The sequence below is a fragment of the Panthera onca genome, chromosome B1 (genome assembly GCF_046562875.1).
Source record: "Panthera onca isolate mPanOnc1 chromosome B1, mPanOnc1 haplotype 2, whole genome shotgun sequence".
NCBI lineage: Eukaryota > Metazoa > Chordata > Mammalia > Carnivora > Felidae > Panthera > Panthera onca.
Window position 1 is genome coordinate 205161966 of NC_138342.1, and position 14954 is coordinate 205176919.

The following is a 14954-nucleotide window of genomic DNA, read 5'->3' on the forward strand; positions in this document are numbered from 1 at the left end:
ACTGTCCTCAAATTCCCTTCTATTCCTGTGTGATTTAAGTTTCCCCCACTCCTTCACTGGTGCTTCCATTATGGTGACCACAGGGTCTGTGTTATATAATGCATGTACCTCATTTCACACAGGACACCTGAAGCACCTACACTTAGGATGCATCTCATCCTTCACAGAACTCAAAACCTTGAGTCTGTAAAATATGCACCAGTACTCCCGATACATATGCATTTGTGTAAAAATCCTCTTTCTTTTTGACAAGAGAAACGTAAAGCTGACCTCATTACAGGGAAATGACACAGTCCTTTGTACATATGTCCTGAGAAATTTGAGATATGTTTCAAAGTCCTCAGGCAGTTTTGCAGTTGAGTTGCCAAGCCTTAACAACCATCTATAGATTTTTCCCACAAAGTGTTTCACGAAGAAGATGAATATGCTTTACAAATCCCTCATTCTGTTCAGGTTATCTTACCAAATGGAGGAGGTGGAGGATAAAGACTGGTTCATAGCCCATGACTGGTGATGAAGGACTATCCATGGGGTTAGGGTTAGGGTTAGCGGTTAGGGAATAGGGTTAGGGTTAGGTTTAGATGGTTAGAGTTAGAGGGTTAGGATTAGGATGAAGGTTAGGGTTAGGGTTTAGGGGTTAGAGTTGGGGTGACGGTTAGTGTTAGGGTAGGGCCTAGCGGTTAAGGTTAGGGTAAGTTTTCGCGTCAGGGTTAGAGTCACGGTCAGTGTCAGTGTCAGTGTCAGGGGATATGGGTTAGGGTTTAGGGTTTAGGTTTTAGAGTTTTGGATATATGGTTTGGAATTAGGGGTTATGTTTTCAGGGATAGGGTTTAGGGGTTAGGATTAGGGTTATTGTCAGGGTCAGTGTTTCATTTAGTGTTAGGGTTTATGGTTTATGGTTTAGTGGTTAGGGTTAGGGTTTAGTGTTAGGGTTTAGGGTTATGGTTACGGTTAGTGTTTGGGTTAGGATTTGGGATTTAGGGTTCGGGTTTATAGTGTAACGTTTAGTGTTAGGGTTATGGTTGGGTTAGTTCTCTGGTTTGGTTTAGGGTAGGATTTAGGGCTATGGTTAGGGTTAGGATTAGGGTTAGGTTTAGGGTTACGGTTAGTAGTTAGGTTTATTTCCCAGGACGTTTCCGGGGCTGATCCTATAGCATTGCAGTCGTCTCCCCAAAGAGCTGAGTTGAAGATCCAAGGCCGGGTGCCAGTTAGGATTAGTCTTTTGGATCCAAAGCCAGACAATTATATGGGACACTGGTCTGGTAGGTGTCAGGATTCCCCTCAGTCAGCTGCAACCCGGCCTTGGTAATGACATGGTGATATTCCAGTTTCAATGCGGAGTGATCCTTCACCTGTGCTGGACCCCAGGCGCATGGTGTTGTCACACTCTTGTATTTGGTTCACATGAGGAGAGACCCTTAGCTAGCGTTAGGTTTTGGTCCAAGGACGTTGCTGGCATGAAGCGACTCCAGTCTCGTGATCTCCCTCGAGGGCCAAAGTGAGGTCACATGCGAAGATGAAGTTCAAGTGCAGGGTTAGGGTTGGAGATAGGGTTAGGTTTTTGTTGAGGGTTCTTGTTAATTTTAGGGTTAGGGTTAGGGTTTGTTCCCAGGAGGTTCCAGGGGTGAACACAGAGCAGTGCAGTTGTCTCCCCGAATAGCTGAATGTAGATCACAGGAAGGGTGTTGGTCAGGATTAGTCTTTGGGTTCCAAGGCCTGACAAATGTATGGGTCAACCATAGTAGGCCTCAGGAATCATTTCCTGCAGCTGCAGTTGCAATTTGGAAATGACATTGTGATGTTCCAGGTTCCATGCCGAGTGTTTCTGCACTGATTCTCGAACCCCTGTGAATGCTGTTGTCACACTTTGAATTTGGGTCCCCATGGGGAGAGAGCCTTAGATAGGGTAAATGTTTGGTCCAAAGACGTCGCCAGGGCTGAAGAGACACCACTTTTATGAATTCCATGGAGGGCTTAAGTGAGGGAATATGCGCAGCTGTGTCTGGTGTAGACTTAGTGAGAGAGACAGGGTTAGGTGTAGGTTGAGTGTTAGGGTTAGGGTTACAGTTAGGGTTAGGGTTAAGTCCCAAGAGGTTCTAGGCACTGACCCAATAGCAGAGCAATTGTCTCTCTGAAGGGCTTAGTGGAGTATACAAAGGAGTGTGAGGAACAGGATTCGTCTTTGGTGCCAAGGCCAGGCAAATGTAAGGGCCACCCTTCAGATAGGACTCAGGAATCCTCTTGTGCAGCTGCAGTTGTGCTTTAGAAGTGACATGGTTATGTTCCAGGTTGCATGCCGAGTATTTCTGCACCGATTCTCATCTTCATGTGCATGCTAATGTCACACTTTGAAATTGGGTCTTCATGGGGAGAGAGCCTTCGCTAGGATAAGGGGTCGGTCCATAGACATTGCCAGGGCTGAAGTTGCATCAGTGTTGTGAATCCCATGGAGGGCTTAAGTGAGGGCATATGGGTGGCTGTGGGTCTGGTGTACACTTAGTGAGATAGATAAGGGTAGTTGTAGGTTGAGGGTTATAGACAGGGTTAAAGTTAGGGATGAGGTTAGGTCCCAGGTGGCTCCAGACACTGACCCCACAGCCGAGCAGTTGTCTCCCCAAAGGGCTGAGTGGAGTACACAAGGGAGGGTGCCGGAGAGGATTAGTCTTTGGGTTGCAAAGCCAGACAAATTTATGGGCCACACTTCGGGTAAGTCTCAGGAATCCTCTAGTGCTTCTGCAGTCGCGCTGTGGAAATGACATGGTGATGTTCCAGCTTCTACGCCAAGTATTTCGGCACCGATTTTCAAACCCGCCTGCATGCTGTTGTCACACTTTGGATTTGGGTCTCCATGGGGAGAAAGCCTTAACTAGGGTTAGGGAACGGTCCAGGGATGTCGCCAGGGTCGAAGTGACACCTGTGTTGTGAATTCCATGAAGGGCTGAAGTGAAGACACTTGCGCTGCTGTGGGTCTATTGTAGACTTAGTGAGATACATAGGGTTACGTGTAGGTTGAGGGTTATGGTTAGCATTAGGGTTAGGTTCCAGGAGGCTCCAGGCACTGACCCCACAGAAGAGCAGTTGTCTCCGCTAAGGGCTGAGTGGAGTGCACAAGTGAGGATGCCGATCAGGAGTAGTCTTTGTGTTCTAAGGCCAGACAAACGTGTGGCCACCCTTCGGGTAGGCCACAGGAATCCTCTCGTGCAGCTGCAGTCGGGCTTTGGAAATGACATGGTGATTTTCCAGGTTCCATGGTGAGTATTTCTGCACCGATTCTCCAACCCATGTGCGTGCTGTTGTCAGACTTTGGAATTGGGTCCCCATGAGGAGAGAGCCTTACCCAGGGTTAGGGATCGGTCCAGGGAAGTCTCCAGGGCTGAAGCAACTCCAGGTTCATGATCTCATTCAAGCACTTAATAGAGGGCCCATGCGAGGGTGCAGGTCAATTGCAGGCTTAGGGTTAGAGATTCGGTTAGGCTTCAGTTGAGGGTTCTGGTTAGGTTTAGGGTCGGGGTAGGTCCTGGGAGGCACTAGGCACTGAAACCACAACAGTGCAATTGTGTCCCTGAAGGGCTGAGTGAAGTATACAAGGGAGGGTGCTGGTCAGGATTATCTTTGGGTTCCAACTCAAGACAAAAGTATGGGTCACCCTTCGTGTAGGCTTCAGGATTCCTCTTGTGCAGCTGCAGGTGCAGTTTGGAAATTATATGGTGTTGTGCAGCTTCAGAGTGCAGCTTCAGAGATTACCCATGCCATTCAGGCAATGGGAGTAACTACAGGCACCGGGAGTGCATTCAGGCACGGGGAGGGCCTTCAGGCACGGTGAGTGGCTTCAAGAGCTGGAGGGTATGGGCCGAGGGCACTGGGGTGCCGGTGGCTGCAGTGCCATGGTCACCGGGGCACTGGAGGCTGCGGTGCCGAAGGCACTGTGTTCACTGTACGGTGCAGTGCCGCGGGCACTGGATTCACTGCAGACTGCAGTGTCACGGGCACTGGGTTCACTGCAGGCTGCAGTGCCGCTGGCACTGTGTTCACTGGAGGCTGCAGTGCCGCTGGCACTGGTTTCACTGGAGGGTGCAGTGCCGCGGTCACTGGGTTCACTGCAGACTGGTTTCACTGGAGGGTGCAGTGCCATTGGCACTGGGTTCACGGTAGGCTACAGTGCCGCTGGCACTGGGCTCACTGGAGGGTGCAGTGTCACCGGCACTGGGTTCACTGGAGGCTGCAGTGCTGTGGCAATATGTTCCCTGCATGGTGCAGTGCCAGAGGAACTGGGTTCACTGGATGGTACAGTGCCTCCGGCAAAGGGTTCACTGAAGAATGCAGTGCCGTGGGCACAGGGTTCACTGCGGAATGCAGTGGGCCACCCTTCAGGTAGCCCTCAGGAGTTCTCTCATGCACCTGCAGTCCCGATTTGGAAATGACATGGTGATGTTCCAGGTTGCATGCTGAGTATCTCTGCTCCGATTCTCCAACCCTCGTACCTGCTGTTGTCAGAGTTGGAATTTTGTCCCCATGGGGAGAGAGCCTTACCTAGGTTTAGGGATCGGTCCAAGGAAGTTGCCAGTGTCAATCAACTCCAGTTTCATGATCTCACTCGAGCGCTTAATAGAGGGCCCATGCGAGGGTGTGTGTCAATTGTTGGCTTAGAGTTAGAGATTTGGTTAGGTTTCAGTTGAAGGTTCTGTTTAGTTTTAGGGTTAGGGTTAGGTCCCATGAGGTACGAGGCCCTGAAACCACAAGAGTGCAGTTGTCTCCCCAAAGGGCTGAGTAGAGTGTACAAGGGTGGGTACCGTTCAAGGATAGTCTTAGGGTTCCAAGGCCAGAGAAATACATGGGTAACCCTTCGTGTAAATGTCAGGAATCCTCTCGTGCAGCTGCAGTTGTGTTTTGGAAAGGGTATGGTGAATGTTCCAGGTTTCATGCCAAGTATCTCTGCACCGATTTTCGAGACTGTGTGCATGCTGTTGTCATTCTTTGGAATTGGGTCCCCATGGATAGAGAGACATAGTAGGGTTAGGGTTTGTTCCAAGGACGTCACCTGGCCCGATGCGAAACCAATGTTATGAATTCCATGGAAGGCAGAAGTGACTGCACATTCGTGGTTGGTGTAGACTTAGTGAGATAGGTAGGTTAGGAGTAGATTGAGGGTTATAGGTTAGGGTTACATTTAGGGTTAGGGTTAGGTCCCAGGAGGCTCCAGGCACTGAACCCACAGCAGTGCAATTGTCTCCCTGAAGGACTGGGTGGAGTACACAAGGGAGGGTGCCTGGCAGTGTTAGTCTTTGTGTTCTAAAGCCAGACAAATATATGGGCCACCCTTCGTGTAGGCCTCCAGAATCTTCTCGTGCAGCTGTAGTCGCGCTTTGCAAATGACATGGTGATGATCCTGCTTCCATGCCGAGTATCTCTGCACCGATTCTTGAACTGTGTGGGTGCTGTTGTCAGACTTTGGAATTGGGTCCCCAAGGTGACAGAGACCTAGCTAAGGTTAAGCTTCCATTGAGGGACATCGCCAGGGCCGCAGCAACTCCAGTTTCGTGATCTCCCTCGAGCACTTAATAGAGGGCCTATGAGAGGGTGCAGGTCAATTTTAGGGTTAGGTTTAGAGATACAGTTAGGTGTACGTTGCGGGTTATGGTTTGGTTATGGCTAGGGTTAGGGTTAGGTCCCAGGAGGCTCCAGGCACTGAACCCACAACAGTGCATTTGCCTCCCCGAGGGGCTGAGTGAAGTACACAAGGGAGGGTGCTGGTCAGGATTAGTCTTTGGGTTGTAATGCAAGACAAATGTATAGGTCACCCTTCCTGTAGGCCTCAGGAATCCTCTCATGCAGCTGCAGGTGCGCTTTGGAAATGACATGGTGATGTTCCATGTTCCATGCCCAGTATTTCTGCACCGATTCTCCAACCCATGTGTGTGCTGTTGTCACACTGTGGAATTGGGTCCCAATGGGGAGAGAGCCTTAGCTAGGGTTTGCATTCGGTTCAGCGAAGTTCCCAGGGCTGAAGCGACACCAGTGTTGTGAGTTCCTTGGAGGGGTGAAGTGAGGACACATGGGCTGCTCTGGGTCTGGTGTAGACTTAGTGAGATAGATAGGGTTAGGTGTATGTTGAAGATTATATGTTAGGGTTATGGTTAGGGTTAAGGTTAGGTCCCAGGAGGCTCTAGACACTGATGCCACAGCTGAGCAATGGTCTCCCCAAAGGGCTGAGTGGAGTACATGTGGGAGGTTGCCGGTCAGGATTCGTCTTTGGTTCCAAGGCCAGGCAAATGTAAGGGCTACCCTTCAGATAGGCCTCAGGAATCCTCTTGTCAAGCTTCAGTTGCACTTTGGAAATGACATGGTGATGTTTCAGGTTCCATGCCGAGTATTTCTGCACTGATTATCGAACCTATGTGCATGCTATTGTCACACTTTGAAATTGGGTCTTCATGGGGAGAGAGCCTTCACTAGGATAAGGAATCGGTCCAAAGACGTCGCCAGGGCTTAAACCACACCAGTGTTGTGAATTCCATGGAGGGCTTAAGTGAAGGCATATGGGCGGCTGTGTGTCTAGAGTAGACTTAGTGAGATAGACAGGGTTAGGTGTACGTTGAGGGTTATACATAGGGTTACGGTTAGGGTTAGGGTTAGGTCCCAGGTGGCTCCAGACACTGACCCCACAGCCGAGCAGTTGTCTCCCTGAAGGGCTGAGTGGAGTACACAAGGGAGGGTTCCAGTCAGGATTAATCTTTGGGTTCCAAGGTCAGACAAATTTATGTGCCACACTTTGGATAGGTCTCAGGTATTCTCTAGTGCATCTGCAGTTGCACTGTGGAAATGACATGGTGATGTTTCATGTTCCATGATGATATTTCTGCAAGGATTCTTGAACTCGTGTGTGTGCTGTTGTCAGACTTTGGGACTGGGTCCCCATGGGGAGAGAGACTTAGCCAGGGCTTGGGTTTGGTCCAGGGACTTTGCCAGGGCCTATGGGACACGAGTGTTGTGAATTCCACGGAGGGCTTAAGATTGGGCACATGCGCAGCTGTGGGCCTGGTGTAGAGTTAGTGTGATAGATAAGGTTAGGTTTCGGTTGAGGGTTATGGTCAGGGTTACAGGTAGGGTTAAGTTTAGGTCGTAGGAGGCTCCAGGCACTGACCCCACAGCAGAGCATTTGTCTCCTCAAAGGGTTCAATGGAGTACACAAGGGAGGGTTGCGGTCAGGATTAGACTCTGGGTTCCAAGGCCAGATACTCTATGGTCCACCCTTTGGGTAAGCCTCAGAAATCCTCTCCTGTAGCTGTATTCGCACTTCGGAAATGACATGGTGATGTTTTAATTTCCTTGTTGAGTATTTCTGCACTGATTCTCAAATGGGTGTTCGTGCTGTTGTCAGACTTTGGAGTTTGGTCCCCAATGGGAGAGAGCTTTAGCTAGGGTTCGGGTTCGATACAGGGAAGTCACCTGGTCCGATGAGACTCCAGTCTCATGATCTCCCTCAAAGGCTCTATTGAGGACCCAAGAGAGGGTGCTAGTCATTGTAGGGTTAGATTCAGAGATAGGGTTATGTGTAGGCTTAGGGTTATGGTTACGGTAACGGTTAGGGTTAGGTTTCCATCCCAGGAAGCTCCAGGCACTGAAATCACAATTCATTTGTCTCCACGAAGTGATGAGTGGAGTGCACAAGGGAGGGTTCCAGTCAGGAATGGTCTTTGGGTTCCAAGGCCAGACAACTGTATGGGATGCTTTTGGGGTAGGCCTCCGAAATGCTCTCTTGTAGCTTCAATTGGCTTTGCAAATGACATGGTGATGTTCCAGGTTCCATGCCAAGTGTTCTGCACCATTTCTCCAATCCGTGGTCATGCTGTTTTCAGATTTGGCTTTGGGTCTTCATGGCTATAGAGCCTTAGGGAGTGTTAAGTTCGGTCCAGGGACATCACCAGGGCCAATGCAACACCAGTGTTGTGAATTCCATGGAGGGCTGACATGAGGGCACATGGGCGGCTGTGGGTCTCGTGTAGAGTTGTGATAGATAGGGTTAGGTGTAGGTTGAATGTTATGGTTAGGGTTCGGTTAGGGTTAGGTCACAGGAGGCTCTAGGCACGGAACACACAGAAATGCAGTTTTCTCCACAATGGGCTGAGTGGAGTGCGCAAGGTAGGATGCCAGTCAGGATTAGTCCTTGTGTTCCAAGTCCAGACAACTGTATGGGACGCTCTTCGGGTAGGCCTCAGAAATGCTCTCTTGTAGCTGCAGTCAAGCTTTGGAAATGACATGGTGATGTTCCATATTCCATGCCGAATATTTCTGCACCGATTTTTGAACGCATGTGTGTGCTGTTGTCAGAATTTGGAATTGTGTCCCCATGAGGAGAGGGTCTTAGCTATGTTTATGGTTTGGTCCAGGGACGTCGCAAGCGTCGAAGCGACATCAGTGTTGTGAATTGCATGGAAGGCTGAAGTGAGGGCACATGCTTGGATGTGGTTGTGTTGTAGAGTTAGTGGGATATGTAGGGTTACATGTAGGGTGAGTGTTCTGGTTAGGGTTACCGTTAGGTTTAGGGTTAGGTCCCAGGAGGCTCCAGGCAGTTACCTCACAGCAGAGCAGTTGTCTCTCCAAAGGTCTGAGTGGAGTACACAGGGTCGGTGCCAGTCTGGATTATTCTCTAGCTTCCAAGGCTAGACAATTGTATGTGCCACCCTTTGGGTAGGCCTCAGGAATCCTGTTGTGCAGCTGCAGTCACGCTTTGGAAATGATATGGTGATATTCCATGTTCCATGTCGAGTATTTCTTCACCGATTCTTGAACCCATGTGCATTCTGTTGTTAGAAAATATACAAATGTATATTTTCTTATGTAATGATATCTCCATTGATGTCGTTGGGCTGTTATAGTGCCCTACTTTGTTTTTATGAGTAACAATTGTTTTCTTTAGGTTTGTACGGTTTTGTGTATTGGATGCTCTCAGGTTAAGCGCATATATGTTTACAATTGTTCTTTTTGTTGGATTATACCTTTTATTATTATAGTGTCCTTCTTTGTCTCTTGTTACAATTTAATTTTGAAATCTATTTGTCTGATATAGGTATGGCTACTGCAGTTTTCTTTTGATACTTTAGTTCTATAATTAGTCTCTTATAAATAGAAGATAGAGGGGTCATATATTTCATTCATTCTATCACCCAGTGCCTTTTATTATGAGGAGAGAGAGCACAGGCACGGGAGGGCGGGGTGTTGGGAATGGGGGAAGATAGAGAGAGAGAAAGAGAGAGAATGAGAATGAGAATGAGTATGTATCTTAGGCAAGTTCCATGCTCAGGGCAAAGCCCAGTTGGGGCTCAATCCCGTGATCCTGGCATCATAGCCTGAGCTGAAATCAAGAGTGGAAATCTCAAGCTATTGAGCCACCCAGGTACCCCTATCTGTCACCGTGTTTTTGATTTCAGCATTTATTCTGTTTCCTTTCAAAGTAATTGATAGACATGTACTTATCCTTTTATTACTTGATGATGGTTGTTTCTAAATCTTTCTGATCCTTTCTTCTCTTTCTCTTTTTTATGGTTTGCTGGGTTTCTTTAGTAGCACAGATGAAATTTGTTGTCTTTATACTCTGCATATGTATTAGTGGTGTTTGATTTGTGGGTATTATTAGGTTTGTACCTAACCACTTGTGCATATAGAAGTCTATATTAAGTTGATAGTTGTTTAAGTTTGAACCAGTTGTTTACTCCTCTCCTCTCCGTGTTGTAGATATGCAGTGTCATATTTCAAAACCTTTCATATCGTGAATACCTTGGCTGATGTTTTACGGATATACTCATTTTTATTGCTTTTGCATTTCCTACTTTAATACTGTCACTTTTGGTGTTTTTTTTTTTCCAGTTAATGAGTCCCATTAACATTTCTTGCAGGGGTGGTTTGTTGGTTGTGAGCTCGCTTAGTATTTATTTGGAACCTCTTGATCTCTCCTTCCATCTGAATGATAGTGTTCTGGATAGACTCTCTTTGGCTGCAGATGTTTTCAATTCAGCACCTTTACCATACCATACTGCTCATTTATGGTTTCAGAGTTTCTTCAGAAAAACATGCAGTGATAACTTTATTGGGTTTTCCTTGCAGGTAACTGTCATCTTTGGTTTTCCTGTTGTTAAAATTTTTCTTCATCATGACATTTTGCGTTTTAATTACTATATGACTTGGTGTGGATCTGCTTCTGTTGAATATATTGGGGGTTCTTGTGCCTCCTGTTTCTGGATCTGTTTCCTTCCCCATATTAGGGAAGTTTTCATCTATTGTGTCTTCAAATAAATTTTCTGGTTCTATTTCTCAGAGTTGTGAGAATGAGAAATAGGACAGGAAAGACCTATTGAAGGTTCTCTGATGAGTCACTGGATTTGCATGCGTGGAGGATAGATTTGGGACTCAAATGAACAACCTACCTTTAACTTCAAAGAACTAGAAAAAAACAACAACCTACGTCCAATGTTCTCGAAAGGGATAAAGTAATACATATGAGAGTGGAAACCAATGAAACTGAGACCATGAAAACAATAGAAAATATGAAGAAACCTAAAGTGGGTGTTCAGAAGAGTGAAACAAAATTTTCAAGATTATACACAGACTATGCGAAGACAGAGAAGACCCAATTCAAAGGAACTATAAATAAAAGAGTAGACATTACACCTGATACCAAAGAAACATAAACGCGACAAAAAGGTGACTATGGCCAAATTAGATGCCAGCAAACCTCCTACCTAGAAGAAATTGATAGGTTCTAAGAAACACACAACCTACCAAGACTGTATCAGGAAGATATACAAGGTTTGCACAGACCCATTAAAGGAAGTCTGCATCAATACAAGAAGATAACCAATGCAAGTAAATTGAATCAGTAATCGAAATTCTCTCAGGGAAGAAAAGCCCAGGACCAGGTGGATTCAATGGTGAATGTGACCAAACATTTGTAGAAGAAACTAACAGCAGTCCTCTCACTGATTCAAAAGGAATGAGCACCACCAAACTCATTTCATAAGACTGGAATTACCCTGGTAGGAAGCCAGAAAAGGATACTATCTGAACAGAAATCTATAGCCCAGTATCCCCGTGATGAATATAGATGAATCATTCCCAGTAATATACAGGAAAACCAAATTCAGCATCACATTAAAAGGATCATTGACCGTGAAGAAGGGTTTTTTCCTTGGAAGGGTGTTTCAGAAATGCAAAACAATAAATATGACCCCTCACATAATTGAATGAAAGAAAAATCAACCAGAAACCAGACTCTTAACTATAAATAGCAAACGGAGGGTTACTAGAAGGGAGTTGTGGAGGGGGGTGGGTTAAATGGGTGTTGGGCTAAGGAGGGCTCTAGTAGAGAGCAACACTGGGTGTTGTATGTAAGTGATGGATGACTACATTCTATTCCTGAAACCTACATTCCACTGTATGTTAACCAACTGGAATTTAAATAAATACTTGAAAAAATAAGTATTAAAGAAATACATAAATAAATTTAAACTAAAATAAATACTTTTTAAAAAATTTTCTTAATGTTTATTTTTGACAGACAGAGAAAGAGAGACAGGGTATGATCAGGGGAGGGGCAGATAGAGAGTGAGACACAGAATCCGAAGCAGGCTCCAGGCTGTGAGCTGTCAGCACAGAGCCTGATGCGGGGCTCATACCCACAGACCGTGAGATCATGACCTGAATCTAAGTCAGATGTTTAACCAAATGAGCCACCCAGGCGCCCCATACATTTTAAAAATTGGAAAGAAAACTCCTGTGATGATGTCAATAGACACAGAAAGAAAGTTCTGAGAAAATTTGGTATCCATTTGTGCTAAAAAATCTAAAAATTTCTTGTAGAAGGAACACACCTCAACATAAGAAAGGCCATGTATATGAAGCCCACAGCTAACATCATACTCAATAGTGAAATTGTGAAAGATTTTCCTCTAAGATCAGGCACAAGACAAGGATGCCCTAGATATGTGAAGGGGGTTGGGTCATGCAGGCCTCTGGTTATTTAATGAATAAATCACAGGTAGAAGATATAGCATAGGGAACATTCAGAATGGTACTGGAATAGTGATGCATGGTGACAGATTGTAGCTACACCTGTGTTAGCCTAGCAGAATGTATACACTTGTCCAATCACTATGTTGTTCATCTGAAACTAGTGTAACACAGTGTATCAGCTATTCCCACATAACATGATTTTTTTTAGTAAGGTAAAAGAATGAAATAAAAAGTTTAATGTAAATGAGCCTGTTAATATCTAATTAAGAAATGCATTAAAGTTCCAAACTAGAAAGTCACCATATCAAATTCTATAGTATTCCTATACAATGTCCAAATTACCTAAGAAGGAAAGAAAACAATCCCACTTACAATAGCATCAAAAACAATAAACTTTATAGGAATAAATTTAGCCAAGGAAGTAAAAGATCTCTCTACAGAAAACTATAATACCTGTGTGCAGAAATGGAAGAAATTCAATTTGGATGAAAGAAACAGGAGAACACACAAGTCAGTGAAAAGCCATCCCATGTCCATCTTTCAAGGGAATTAATATAGATACAATGTCCATACTACCCAAAGCCCTCTAGAGTTTAGTGCAATCTCTATCAAGACTCTGATGCAATTTTTATGCAATTAGAAAATCATATCCTACAATGTATTTGGAACCACAAAAAGACCCCAAGTAGCCAATGCAAGAAAGAACAAAACAGGAGGCATCACACTTCTTGATTTCAAGCTGCATTCTAACACAAAGAAATCAGTTATGTCACTGGCATAAGCACACACACAAGACAACGGAAATTGAGAGCCCAAACTAAACCCATGCATGCACAGTCAACTAGTATTTGACAAGGGAGTCAAGAATACACAGTGAAGAATGGTAGTCTCTTGAATAACTGGTGCTGGGAAAATTGGATATTCACATGTATAAGTTAAAGCTTAGCACCTTATATTATACCACTCCAAGAATTACATGAAATGGATTAAAGATGTAAATGAGTGATACGGAAACAAAATTCTTCCTCATCATTTCAGCTCTAATTATGCCAAGACGGAGCTGTTGAGGTGGTAAGAGCTGGGTGGAGAGAAGTCCTTGAAATAGAAGCCTGTGTGTGTGGAACAGACTTTCTTTAGTAGTCTGGAATTATCCCTCTGATCCTTTAAGACTAGCCACTTCCTTCCCTACATTTGCAGACACAGCTAGTACCCTGCATGCTGCCAGCAATGCACTGCTTTTTCTCCTCCAATTCCTAGAAATTCTAGGTGGGACCCAGTGGGAAGGGTGGAATTTAGTGGCACTGATGCTGCCCTGTTGAAACCAGGTGGAGGGGAAGGAGACAGGTACCATTCCGGCTTCATTGGGGTTCAGGTATGTTAGTGTTGGTGTTGGTGTTGGATTTTTCACCTTTTACCCTACCAAATCTCAAAAGTTTAATTTCTGTCCTGCAGGTCCACGTGGTTTCCAGGATATTTCCTCCTTTCCCAGAAGTGTCCTCCATGTCATACCCCATGGGCTGCCCTTTATCACTATCTATGGGCTTTGGGCCACCCCCAACTTCTACAAACTTGGATCCTCTGGGACCTCACCTTTCTCCTCCACCATGTGAAAGATGATATGACCAGTATGAGTTGACTTCAAAACACGTCTTGTCTTTTACTTGTTATGTTTTTGGAGAAGATGCAGTGATGGCACCACAGGGATTTCAGGTCAGCCTGAGTGAGGACGTTGTAATGTTCTTCAAGTTTCTCAGGACATGCATGAAATGGGCAGTCATTTCCCCATAGTGAGCTGGGCAACACGTGTCTCTGATACAGAAGGAAAGAGGCCTTATACATGGTGACAGACATAGTACTCCCTAGGATGTAGCTTGTACAGAGACCATGTGCTGGGCTCTCTGAGAGGTGAGACACACCCCTAACTTGTTTTCTAGTGAGTTGAGACCTGAGCTGTTCAGAGATGCTTGATTAGTTTTAAAAACACCTGAACCGAGGCCCTGTAAACCTTCCTCAAGAGACAGCATCAGATCTCCCTCTTGCCCTCAAGGGTCACCCGAGGCACATGAAAAACCCTCTGCCCCTGGTAAGCGACCCGAGAGTGTGAATGAGTTGAATATAATGAAACATGTGACAGATGGTTTGTTTTTCTTCCACACAGTCTATGCAAGTCAGAATCAACCTCCATCCACCTACATCCGTTATGAGACCTAGGACGTGGTGCAGCTCCCATGGGGAATATCAGTTGTGTCTCTACCATGGATGCAGAGAAAGACAAGGTAAATTCAGTTGCCTGTTTCAGTTGCAATGCTTTCTGGAAACTTTTATCTTGCCTTGTCTGGTTTTCTAGTCCTGTGGTGTCTTTACAGTTTGATTTACATCCTCACAAGCCTCCAGGCTTCTCCAGTTTAACATCATCATGTTAGCTAGTGCCTCTGGACGCCACAAGTGCATGGAGACTGAGGACCACGTGGCTCTCACTTTGTGTTTGTGGAAATAACTTGATGAGGATGACACTTCACTGCACCCTCAAGTCTTCTGGGGCATCTGACTCCTTGCGCACCTTCTTTACATGGGATTATCCTTACTATTTTCATTTTTTTCCCTATTTGGATGTAGGCCATGAATTTGCTCACAATATCTGCTATGAGCCTCGTGACTGGAAAAGATAACAACTCTTTCCAACATTATATTGTGTGCTTTGCACAGTGTTGAGGGTTCTTAGATAAATTTCAGAATTCATTACTGGTTCTTCTGTGTTGGTCAATGTGCGATAGAGAATTTTTCCAGTTGTCCCCTAGGTTCAAATCCTCTGAATTCTCAGAAGCGGCATGTGTAATCGAAATGTATGTGGAACTGCAGTCGTGACAGGAGAGAATCAGTGATTACCTGCAGGGCCGGTATCTCACAGTTCTTCAGTTGTGTTTATATGAGCAGGTTCTCTTGTGTCC

At 45.5% G+C, this 14954-nt stretch overlaps 1 long non-coding RNA gene across 1 annotated transcript in view; it reads left to right on the forward strand.

Moving 5' to 3' along the window:
- Positions 1–14262, forward strand: part of LOC132691456 (uncharacterized) — a 270387-nt gene extending 256125 nt beyond the window's left edge. The window contains exon 4 of the long non-coding RNA XR_014137561.1: positions 14165–14262. This is a non-coding gene — a long non-coding RNA (uncharacterized LOC132691456). The remainder of the gene's footprint in view (positions 1–14164) is intronic.
- Positions 14263–14954: the final 692 nt, after the last annotated feature.